The sequence below is a fragment of the Anolis sagrei genome, chromosome 4 (assembly GCF_037176765.1).
Source record: "Anolis sagrei isolate rAnoSag1 chromosome 4, rAnoSag1.mat, whole genome shotgun sequence".
Taxonomy (NCBI): domain Eukaryota; kingdom Metazoa; phylum Chordata; class Lepidosauria; order Squamata; family Dactyloidae; genus Anolis; species Anolis sagrei.
The window spans coordinates 114,612,947-114,626,191 of NC_090024.1; positions in this window are offsets into that span (position 1 = coordinate 114,612,947).

Genomic DNA, 13,245 nt, shown 5'->3' on the forward strand with positions numbered 1-13,245 from the left:
GGTCTGTTGGAAATAGGACAATGGGTTTATATATCTGTGGAATGGCTGGGGTGGGGCAAAGAGCTCTTCTCTGTTAGAGCTAGGTGTGAATGCTTCAACTGACCACCTTCATTAGCATTTGAAGGCCTGCCTGAGCCTGGGAAAATCTTTTGTTGAGAGGTGTTAAGATGTGCCTCGTTGTTTCCTCTCTGCTGTTTTGCTGTTGTAATTTTAGAGGTTTTTTTAAATACTGGTAGCCAGATTTTGTTCATTTTCATGGTCTCTTCCTTTCTGTTGAAATTGTCCACATGCTTGTGGATTTCAATGGCTTCTCTGTGTAGTCTGACATGGTGGTTGTTGGTGTGGTCCAGCATTTCTGTGTTCTCAAATAATATGTTGTGTCCAGGCTGGTTCATCAGGTGCTCTGCTATGGCTGACTTCTCTGGTTGAAGTAGTCTGCAGTGCCTTTCATGTTCCTTGATTCGTGTTTGGGCGCTGTGTTTGGTGGTCCCTATGTAGACTTGTCCACAGCTGCATGGTATACGGTAGACTCCTGCAGAGGTGAGAGGATCCCTCTTGTCCTTTGCTGAATGTAGCATTTGTTGGATTTTCTTGGTAGGTTTGTAGATTGTTTGTATGTTGTGTTTCCTCATCAGCTTCCCTATGCGGTCAGTGGTTCCCTTGATGTATGGCAGGAACACTTTTCCACCCAGAGGAAAAGTAATTATTGCCTAATCAGGCAGAATCTGGTTAAGTTCAACTGAATGGTTAGCTATACCTTCTCTCTTGTTCGCTGTTGTGGCAATAACCACAGAGCTCCGGAGATGTCAGCAATAATGGCCAGTAACAGCTAGGAGCTCTCCAGAGTTCCATGTTCACCTTCTGTAGTGACAAATGACAAAAAAGATAAATGCTATTCTTTTTCCCCACACCACAGTGTGCAGGGGAAATGGGGTGGCAGCATTGGCCGATGTGAAGAGCTGAATGGGTTCAAATTAGCACAGCTGTTCATACCAAATCCAAAGGAAAACTCCAGAGCATTCCCCAACTTATGTTAACATAGGTTAAAATGGGATTACCTAGTTTTAACCTGAGTTAGAACCCAGAAGCCCCAAAACATTTTGAGAACATCCAGGACTGACTTCTGGCTTTATTTGGGGTAAATGATCCATGTAGATAGGCTCTAAAAATCAAAATGGATAAAGTCCATCGTGATATCATACTTTGAACATTTGAGACAACAGGGCTCATTGTTGCTAACAGATTTGTGTAAAATGGGTGGCATTCAGAAATCTTTGATTGTTGTCAAATATTTTTGTGACCACAAAATTTAGCTAAAGGAACTTTGGAAGTTATGTACCCCATTTGAACTTATATAAAATATTTCAAATAACAGGGTCAATACTAAGTGTTTGAAAACTTCAGTGATGGTAAGTCTGAAATAAAGTTGGGTCCTAATAAGACAGCAGTCACTTGGCAAAATGATAGATGTCATATACAGCATTTACTCCGTATAAATAATAAGGTTCATAATTATATGAGGATTTGGACTCCACTAGGTAGGAGACACAGTAAGTATCTTAAAACTGGAATCTAAAGAGGTGACAATAATCCTTTAAGTAAACCCTAGCCTAATGAGGCTCTGGACACCTCTCCTGCTCAAAAGTTGACTCTATGGATGTTAACATAGCTAGACAACTCTCGAGTCCCATGAAACATGGGAATGGCACACCCTGCTTTATCATAAACAAATTTTGAAATCTCTTTCACTTTTAAAACCTGGTGATGCAACAGCAGAAGGAATTTTTATGTAGAAACACAGATATAAATCTGCAATAGACTGAATACTTGTGCAGTGCTCTTGAAACTAGTCATAAGAAAGACAATTTATGAGTGCATTCTCTCTCATTACTCAGCGCATAATTTTATTGATGGTTAGGTGGAACCTTATTGGAAATTAAACTCAATTTGCAGATATTCTTTCGATATGTTTCCAAGTTCCTCATCTATTTTATTGAGATGGAGCCTGAACAGTTGTTTGAAGAGACTTCTGTGGCAGATTAAGAATGTGATAAATCTTCTAAAATATTACATAGAGTTGAAAAATAAATGGCTAGAGTTCAGCCAGGATTGACAACAAACTCAATGTTTACGTCGCTCAGAAAGGCTTCATCAGATAAGAGGCAAGAGTGGGGGGAAACAAAGCCATTTTTTGGGCTTTGGGATATAAGGTTTGCTTGAAGGGAAAGCCTGTTAGATCAGGCATCGTTTCGAAATCATGTTCATATGCCTTGGAAATCCTGTTCAAGGGGTCTTTTTCTTATAGAGATTTTTTAGCATTTTGCTGTGGTCTAGCACCTTCTGGATTATCTTTGCAACCTGTTGATTCCTTTGGAGACTAGGACGCGGAACAATGGCTTCCAACTACAAGAGAGGAGATTCCATCTGAACATGAAGAAGAACTTCCTGACTGTGAGAGCTGTTCAGCAGTGGAACTCTCTGCCCCGGAGTGTGGTGGAGGCTCCTTTTTTGGAAGCTTTTAAACAGAGGCTGGATGGCCATCTGTCAGGGCTGATTTGAATGCAATATTCTTGCTTCTTGGCAGGGGGTTGGACTGGATGGCCCATGAGGTCTCTTTCAACTCTTTGATTCTATGATTCTATGACCCTGTTTGGATAAATACTGCCTTGGTTTGTTTTTATATCTTTTGTGGACATTGCTTTGAATTATTGCATTTTACTGATCTTTTACATTTTGAAATTTTTCTATTTTTACAAGCATTTCTTTCTACTGGCTATTTTACTCAGCTTCAATAAAAATGATTAGTTTTTCACTCAACTTGTGATGTGTTTTAAAGTCAGAGGGTATCGTTTCTGTTCTGGAGTGCAACAGTGGGTAGGTTGAAGAATCAATGAGAGGGAGAGCAGAGGGCCATGCATCTTCTTAAATAAGCCGTGCTCTCTCTCCTGCTTCTCCCTGCCTTTACACAGCCCATCACAATATAGGCTTTACCTGGCTGCCTCCTTTTGGAGGCCAGCAAACCACATTCCCCTCTGTAAATGCTGCTCGAATCTGGTGAAAATTGACAATTGGACCACAGATGCATAGATGGACCTCCTGTTTGTGTTGCCTGCCTAGAGCTACACTATAAGAGTGAAAGAGTGTAAAATATGCAGTACTTCACAGAAGATGCATTTAGCTTTATGCTTCACAAGATAAACAGACCAAGGGTAGAGCACGTATCTGTTTCTTCTTGTCAGATAAGAAGTTCAGAATGTTGCAGCTTATTCAGACTGAATTCTTTTTCTCATTTGGTGGTACAAGAAGGAAACATTATAACTGTCTCATTTATTCACTCATTTGGACGGATGATGGGGGTCCAGAGGTGAAGCAGTCCCCCCTTCTGGAGGAGGATCAAAACAAAACAATGGGTGGAGTCACTTTGTTATAAAGAAAGATTGTGTTTTCCTCAGGCTTCAAAAAGCGTCAAGTCTTATTTTGAAAACAAAAAACAAAACTCTTTTTAAGATGGAGATCTATTCAGTGCAGAAATCATCACATTTGTATATGTTCTAAGAACCATGTGTTTTCCTCCTCCACCATAGTCTACAATGAAGGCCTGGAACATAGGAAGATGCCTTATACAAGTGGTTCTCAACCTGTGTGTCTCCAGGTTTTGGCCCACAACGCCCAGAAATTCCAGCCAATTTACCAGCTGTTAGGATTTTTGGGAATTGAAGGCCAAAACATCTGGGGACCCACAGGTTGAGAACCACTGCCTTGTAGCATCACTGAGCTATTCTGTGGTCAATTTAGTGATTGACTGGCAGAAGTGATTCAGAGTTTCTGGCAGGAACTTCACACATCATGTTTGCAGATATTAAGTGATTTTTTTTCTGTTCCAGATACATGCTTTGATATCAAATTTCCTTGGAATTATCATAAACTGGCCTGGGAGACACTTTTTACCCAACATATTATTCAAAGGATGGAGAATAAAATGGAGCAAAATGTGCATGAAAACCTAATTGGTATGATATTGGTCTGATTGCCCTTCCCCTTGCCTAAAATATCAACCAACCTAATTAAAATTTAGGCCTTGGCACTGATGTTCTTAAAGTCTCCATCTAAAACTAAATGTCAAGGCAATTGTAGAAAAAGCTCTACTATGGAGAAAAAGTCCAATAATTTAAAGAAGGGTGTATCCATAAAAGTGAATTTTTCTGGAAAGTACCGTATATCCCAAGTGCCTCCAAGGTCCATGGATACTGAGATTTTAAAACTAATTGATAAATTAAAGTTCATCTTTGTAAAGTACATAATGTTTGCAATACAGTGTTCATTGAAGGTTGGATTAATAATGTAACACAAATGAAATCACTTTATTTTTATACTTCCCTTTCTAAAATTACATTCAGCTAATTATGCTATTACAGAACAGAAGTAAAATATCTAATTGCCGGGAATATGTTCATTATAGCAAAATGACGCAACACTCAGCATCTTGGCTTTAAAATATCTATAGCTGTAGCTCTAAGCCATACTTATTATTCAAGAAATGTCAATTATCTATAAAAGTGTATCACAGTAAGTGTTTGGAAATGCTAGATCTTTCCCCCTGGGTGAATTAGAAATAGGCTCAGCATGCAGTGGGGGGAGATTTATAAGATTCGTTTTTATAGAATTGATCACAAAATATGAATCTATATAAGTAATCTTCAAATTTTGCAGGATAAATCTAATATCAGTTCCAATTAGAATACACCCCTTGAATGAATGGAACTTATGCTGTTATTCAATTAATAAGTCTCATTCATTTAATGTTGCTTTTGTTGGGAACAAGAATTGGATTTGAGTACCATGGACTCTTTGTACCCACTAGGGTTATATTCCAGGATTCCCAGGAAAATCAGAATTCATGGTTGCCCAAACCTTATTATATATTCTGGGGTATTAACAAAGTTCCCTTTATATAAAAATCAAGCTTTCCTTTTTGGTTTTATTTTGTGGAGGATTGGGGATATTTTCAAAACATGGTCGGTTGAATCTGTGGATAATATGGTCAACTGTTAGACAAGAGTATTAGTAGAGGTCTGGCCTTTGGGATTATTCTGGACTGTGTAGCTTCAGAGTTTTTGAATGTGTTTTGTAGGCCTGGGCGGTTTCGTTTTGTTAATTCGTAATTCGTTAATAATTCGTTAATTTTTCCAATTACAAAACGATAACGAACCATTCTGGAGCAATTATTAAAAAAAACAAATTTTTAAATACGTTTTGTAAATGCTTCGTATTTTGTTATTGTATTCGTTTCGTTATTGTTCCGAGGTCGTTTCGTTATTATTTCCGCATGTCTGGGCCAGTTTTATGGTTTAATTAGTGAAAAAAATTATAATATCACACCAACAGTCGAGAACAGAGGGAGAGGGAAGCTTCAGAAGTTTTTGGAGGTTTTTAAGCGTATTTCGCGGTCGCGTCCGCCATTAACGAATCGATTCGTTATTGTTTCGGAAATCAATTCGTTAATTTTTTACCATTTACGAAATTTTGTAAATATCGAACTTTTTAAAAGGAAAATTTTGTAATTATTTTAAATAACGAAACGCAAAAACCCCCAAAAACGAATCGATTTTAGAAACAAATTTTTCCGTTGTTACCCAGGCCTAGTGTTTTGGAACAGTCTCAGATCCAGGTTGTTTGTGCTGAATCTAGAACAATTTTTATTTTATTTTATTGTTTCAGATGGGATTTTAATGTGTTTTGTAAAATCAAATACTCAGTACAGGGACTTTCTTATCCACATTCAATACAATGTTAACCAAGTTATGAATGTTTCTTCCAGTAAACAATGATAATATAAACCATCATTTTCAAGAGGATCTGAAACTTAGCTGAAACTTCAAATCTGATAATGCACTAGACAAAGTACATATAACCAAGAATTCTGCATATAAATAGAAAGGCAGATACAAAATATTTATAAATACAGCCATTGAAAGGATGATCTTCATTCAGAAAGAATACTTTCAGAATGATATTTACTAGGGCTGGGCGGTTTTGTTTCGTTAATTCGTAATTCGTTAAAAATTCGTTATTTTTTTTTAACGAAGCAATAACGAACCATTCTGGAGCAACTTAAAAACGAAACGAATTTTACAATTCGTTTCGTAAATGCTTCGTATTTCGTTATGTATTCGTTTCGTTATTGGTTTGAGGTCGTTTCGTTATTATTTCCGCATGTCTGGGGCAAGTTTTATAGTTGTTTTTTGTTTAATTAGTGAAAAAAATTATAATATCACACCAACAGTCAACAACAGAGGGAGAGGGAAGTTTCAGAAGTTTTTTTAGCGTATTGCGCGATCGCGGCCACCATTAACGAATCGATTCGTTATTGTTTCGTTATTGTTTTGTAATTTTTTTACCATTTACGAAATTTCGTAAATATCAAACTTTTTTTAAGGAAAATTTCGGAATTCTTTTAAATATCGAAACGCAAAAAACCCCAAAAAAGAATCGATTTTAGAAACAAATTTTTCCGTTGTTACCCAGGCCTAATATTTACTCAATGAGAATGAGAGTCCTTTGGGGAATTCATTCTATTTAGTAAATATTGAGGGCATTGATCAGTTTGTTTTTCTTGCTTTAATTTTGTGTTTTAGTAAAATGTTAAGTATTGCATTTTAACTTTATTTTATGGCTTAGCTACGTGGACCCAAAAATCATACACACCTGTAGGCAAATGGATTTTGACACATGAAGTTCTTGCTGATTTATTTGCAGTATGTCTCTTCGAGCTTTAATCAATCTCAAAAATAACTTGCCTTTTACCCCAAGACTTTACAAAAAAAATGAAGATTTAGCATGTGGTTAGCCCTTCAGGCAAGATCACTTTGCTATCTACTTGAGGGAAGCAGATATTGGTGGGCAGAATTGGTTGGTGGAAGATGGTTCTCTCCTAGATTGATTTTTCAAATGAAAATTCATGTGTGAATACTTGCATATCAGTATATCAATATCAGTGCACCTCTAGTTAACAGAAAATAAATTTATTTCCACACTGTGTGTGTATATATGAGAAATATCAATAGATTGAAACCGTCACCTGGCATATTAGCTAAAACACCTCAGGCTAATGTCACTAGTTGATAATCTACTAGCAATAGATTTAGCCTGAAAAAATGAACCATATGATGAACATGACATTTCAAGGGAAATGTAATCCTATCCAATACAGATCAATCCCTCTTTCTATCAGTTCTAGTGCACTGACTGAGAGTTTTACTATCTTGCCTAAATGAAACTTAATTGAGTTTGCCTTCATCCAACCCATAAACATTTTCATTTTCTAAAATTTCAAATTTGGTTTAATTTGGAGAGAGGAGGAGTTCATGAAAGATTTCCCCTGACCCACTACTATTTATCACAAGATGCTGAATCTGCACATGTGTTTGCACACCAGCCTCCGCCCAATGATACTTGAAGTATTTCTGGTTGTTGCTTATGATACTTGTCTTACTATTGTTATAATAGAGGACATCAAACCCCAAATTGGGAAATAAGTTGTCCAGGAATACCTGGCCACTCTAAATGAGTTCAAGTCCCCAGGGCCAGATCAACTACACCCAAGAGTACTGAAGGAACTAGTGGAAGTCATTTCAGAACCATTGGCAATTATCTTTGAGAGTTCTTGGAGAACGGGAGAAGTTCCAGCAGACTAGAGGAGGGCCAATGTGATCCCAATCTTCAACAAGGGAAAAAAGGATGACCCAAACAATTACCGTCCGGTCAGCCTCACGTCGATACCAGGCAAGATTCTGGAAAAGATTGTTAAGGAAGTGGTCTGCAAACATTTAGAAACAAATGCGGTCATTGCTAATAGTCAACATGGATTTATCAAAAACAAGTCATGCCAGAGTAATCTGATGTCTTTTTTCGATAGAGTTACAAGCTGGGTAGATGCGGGGAATGCCATGGATGTGGCGTACCTGGATTTCAGGCCTTCGACAAGGTCCCCCATGACCTTCTGGCAAACAAACTAGTCCAATGAGACTCTGATTTCCGAAGTCACAACGTGGCTTTTGGAGCAACCTGTTGACTTCTACAAGCGAAGTGTTTACAGGGTTGTTGTAGGTTTTTTCGGGCTGTACAAGCGAGGTGTTTACAGTTGCTTAAAAAGTGTCTCTCCCTAGGTGGCATCTATGTAGAGAAGGGTTAACTAATAACTGTGGCAACTTTCATTCCTCTCAGTCCACAGGAAGTGGGTAAGGGGAAATCTTTAATGAACACTCCTCATATCTTCAGAAACTTAAAAATCAAACTTTTTTGTTTAATCAATATTTTTGTTTAAATTCTGTAATCCTCAGAAGCTTCCCAAAATTAGCTTCATTTTCAGTAGAAGCTAGTGAGGCGAAGACAAAGAGTTCCTGTTCCTCTTTAAATTAGGAAGAGATGGGCTGCCTCTTGCCATGAGGAAAGCAGTTGGGTGGGACTAGCTAAATGAGCTGGAAACAATAATGGGAGAATGGAAAATTCAGGGATATATAGTTTGGGAAGTCAAGGAACCCTGTGGAAGAGAATTCAAAAGACCCTGTTCTATACTACATTTCCCAGAATGCAGCATCAGAAAGCCCCAATAGGGGATAGGGGAGAAGGATTTTCTCTCTGTCGTAACAGCCAGCCAGTCATACAGTTAACAATTCTGCAAAGAGGACTGACTGTTGTTGTTGTTGTTGTTGTTGTTGTTATATCTTTGCTGGATTGAAAGGCAATCCCCAAACTGAAGTTCTATGTGTTAATATGTTGTGTTGTATATCATATATAGAGAGAGATTGAATGAGAAAGGTGTTGTGGCTCTCAAAATGTTTTGTGCACTTTTTAAAAATTCTCAAAAATCAGTAGATGTATCAAACTTTCTGAAATTTGAGTGGAGGGAGGATGCCTTTCTAGCTTTTGTCATTGTATAAAAAAATCAAGGAGATAGCTCTTTTAGTTGTTTTAAAAATGTGGTTTGTAAAGATTTTGAAAATTCCCCAAAAATCTGTGTATGAGTGAAATGTTCTGAAACTTGATGGGCCAGCAGTGGTACATGTGTTCTACCATTGTAGCAAGTTTCACCCCAATAGCTCTAAAACAAGGGAGAAAGGAGCCCCTGAAGTTTTCCCACTGATACAATTAACAAAAAGTAATGGGAAACTAGTTAACTTGTTATAGTTATGATACGGACCCTGTCCAATTTTGGAAGTACCTCTGAAATGACCCCCCACCCCCTAATTTTGTAATGAGTATTGAAACATTTGTTTCATTGATCACACAGGCCTAACACAATCAAAGCATTCACTATTTATGCCCATCCAGCCTTTGTTTAAAAATCTCCAAAGAAGGAGAATTCATCACACTTTAAGGCAGAAGCTTTTACCACCAGAAAGTTTTTCCTAACCTAGTCTCTGGAGAAGCAGAAAAAAACCCTCAACATAGCATGCTTTCAAATATTTAAAAATTGTTATCATGCCCCCTTTTAACCTTTTCATTCAAATGCTCCCTAAGTAGTTTTTCATTGGGATTGGCTTCTAAACCATTGATCACTTTGATCACCCTTTTTCTAGACACATTCAAACTTTTCCATGCCCTTCTTGAATTGTATGCCTAGAATTGGAAAGAATATTTCAGGTGAGGTCAGACCAAGGCAGAATCGAGTGGGAATATTATTTCCATCAAATAATTATGAATGAAATATCTACTACAAATAACAAAATAAAAACACATAAACACAAAATAACACAAATAAATGCATGTATGTACACACAAATATAAAACTGATTAGTAATCACAAAGACTAATCTACAGATTATTATGATTATTATTATTTATACCTCGCTTTTTCTCTCCACAAGGAGACTCAAAGAGGCCCTCTATCTGATATATTTTTTTTATTTCTACTAACATTAAGAAATGTTATATAATCCCACTTCTATATTCAAAAGAGCCCCTGGTGGCACAGCAGGCTAAACTGCTGAGCTGCTGAACTTGCTAACTGAAAGGTTGAAGGTCCAAATCTGGGGAGTGGGGTGAGCTCTCGTTGTTTGGCTCAGCTTCTGCTAACCCAGCAGTTTGAAAACATGCAAATGTGAATAAATCAATAGGTACCACTACGGTGGGAAGATAATGGCACTCCATTCAATCATGCTGGCCACATGACCTTGGAGGCATCTACAGACAATGCTGGCTCTTTGGCTTAGAAATGGAGATGAGAACCACCCCACAAAGTCAGACATGACTAGACTTAATGTCAAAGGGAAACCTTTACCTTTACCTATATTCAAAAACATGCTACAATTTCTTAAGTCCCACAATTTATGGATAGTAAAACTCCAATCTCTCTTGAAGTTTAACAAATATTTCTCTTCTATCAGCCTATTATTATTATTTTTTTATTATTACACTTTATTTGTACCCCGCTACCATCTCCCTAAGGGACTTGGTGCGGCTTACGAGGCCAAGCCCAAATACAACAATACAGACAATAAACAACAATACAACACAATAAAAAAACATAGGCAATAAAATATACAACATTATCACTAAGACAACACACAATTAAAAACAGTGGGAAGGCCAAATATAAAGTTAAAATTGGAAATAATGTTGGGACATGGACGAAAGGAGATAAGGTGTTTGTAAGGGCGCACTAGCAGACCTAAAGAAATGTAAAGTGGTATGGAGGACAAAGTGCTATGATATCATTGTTCCGGGAAGGCACACTGGAACAGCCATGTCTTCAAGCTCCTCCTGAAGACTGCCAGAGTTGGGGCTTGTTTGATATCTTTGGGGAGTGTGTTCCAGAGTTGAGGGACCACCACCAAAAATGCCCTCTCTCTCGTCCCCACCAATCACGCCTGCGATGCTGGTGGAATCGAGAGCAGGGCCTCTCTGGATGATCAAAGGGATTGTGTGGGTTCATATATGGAGATGCGGTCACACAGATAGGTGGGTCCCAAACCATTAAGGGCTTTGTAGGTAAGAGCCTGCACCTTGAATTGGGTCCGGTAGATGAATGGCAGCCAGTGGAGCTCCTTGAACAGAAGGGTTGACCGCTCCCTGTAAGGAGCCCCAGTTAACAACCTGGCTGCCGCCCGTTGGATCATCTGAAATTTCCGGGCCGTTTTCAAGGGCAGCCCCACGTAGAGTGCATTGCAGTAATCCAGTCTAGAGGTGACTAAGGCATAGACCACTTTGGCCAGATCCGCCTTCCCGAGGTACGGTCGCAGTTGGCGCACGAGTATTAATTGTGCAAAGGCCCTCCCGGCCACCACCTACACCTGAGCCTCAAACATCAGTGAATAATCCAGGAGGACCCCCAAACTGCGGACGTGTGACTTCAGGGGGAGTGCAACCTCGTCCAGCACAGGCTGCCACCCAATACCCCGGTCTGGTCAATTTTTCCAATTTGTGAGCCATTATTATCTCCATTTTTTTAAAAAAGTTATGTTAAAAATTGTTTTAATTATAATTTAGTATCATCTGCTAAAGACTTTTGACAAGAGCACATATCTTTGCATCATTCTTTACTCTTAAATATGTTCAGACATAACTTGTGCCATTAAAAGAGCACCCGGTGATACAAATCATTGTTAAAATTGTTAATTCAATCAGTTGAGACTTACATAGGATAAAATATGCAAATTCTGAAAAAAAAAATCAAGTGGTTTGCCCTACAGGCATCTATTTTAAAGAAATCTAGGGAATACATATTTTTGTGCCACAAGCTCTTCAGCTTGCAGTTGATTTTCAATGCATAATGGGAAAACAGTTACATATTTGAGTTGGAATGCACATTTGACATGATTGCTATTTTATATAACATGTGTGTTTGTGACATTCTGCTGACCCAGGGCACTGAATTGTAAGAACCATTGGTAAATTAAAGCTGAATTTGTCTGACAATTGTAGCTCATAGAGAAGATTTCTTCTGCCTTGAGCTTCTCTCAACTTCATCACATTAAATCATACTATGGCCTGGAAGAAAATATATCTGATAATGTTCAATCCTAGTTTGACTCTAGTGCTCTTTGCAAAAGTGTCTCCAAAATCAAGTCCCAGAAATGATTCATTCTACAAAGGTAAATACAAGATACGACCCAGAAAGAGGACAAGAAATACAAGGTGATTTTCAACAGTGTCTGTACTGTTGGACTTTCTGACACAGTTGTCAGTTCAATAGACAGCTTCATCTCTCCTTCTCTTTCTCATCAAACTCAATTTTAGAAAAATAGCTTGAAAGGAGAAGATACATTTAAAATGTATTATTAAGTTTTTGATGCTGCTTTAAAAAATAAATATTACAATTAATGTTATAATCAGATAGAATATAATTTAAAATGAAAAGATGTGAAAGAAAATAGACCAGAATAAATGATCAGTCATTCTTTATTGGATCTTTCAAATATACGAGGGGTATTTTTTAAGTAAGGTCCGTTTTGTTGTAGACACTAGTAGTTCGTGCGCATACCGCAACGAGCGTGTGCGTTGTGTACCGACATGCCTTGGGAACAACTGTGCTCAGTTTCCGCTCTGTAGCTAACCTGTACGGTTCTGTTCTGTGCTTTAAAAATGTTTAAGACTATCAACTCACCCGCCACATGTGAGGTTCGCTCGCTTCAACTGAAGCCACCAAATCATCTGTAATCAAAGAAGGGTGACCGGAGCGGTCCTCATTATGGACGTTGTCACGGCCATCTTTGAATTGTCGTACCCACTTATGCACTGCTTTCACCCATAACAGTATCACCGTACACTTCACAAATCTGTCAATGAATTTCTGCAGCAGGCAGGTTCCTTGCTGACAAAAACCATATCACTGAGCGAACCTCATATGCGGAGGGTGAGTTGATAGTTGTTATGTCAGCTCGATTGGCTGCCGATCCAGTTCCGAGCACAATTCAAAGTGCTGGTTTTGACCTACAAAACCCTATACAGTTCCGTCCCAGCGTATCTGTCCGAACACATCTCCTTCTACGTCCCGCCTTGGAGCTTAAGATCTTCTGGGGAGGCCCTCCTCTCAGCCCCACCTCTATCACAAGTGAGGTTGGTGGGGACGAGGAGAAGGGCCTTCTCGGTGGTGGCCCCTCACCTGTGGAGTTCACTCCACGGGGAAATTAGGTCATCGACATCCCTCCTCTCTTTTAGAAGGAAATTAAAAACATGAATATGGGACCAGGCCTTTGGGTAATCTGGCAGATAGACAAAGGACAAGCGATGACTAGAATTGATGGA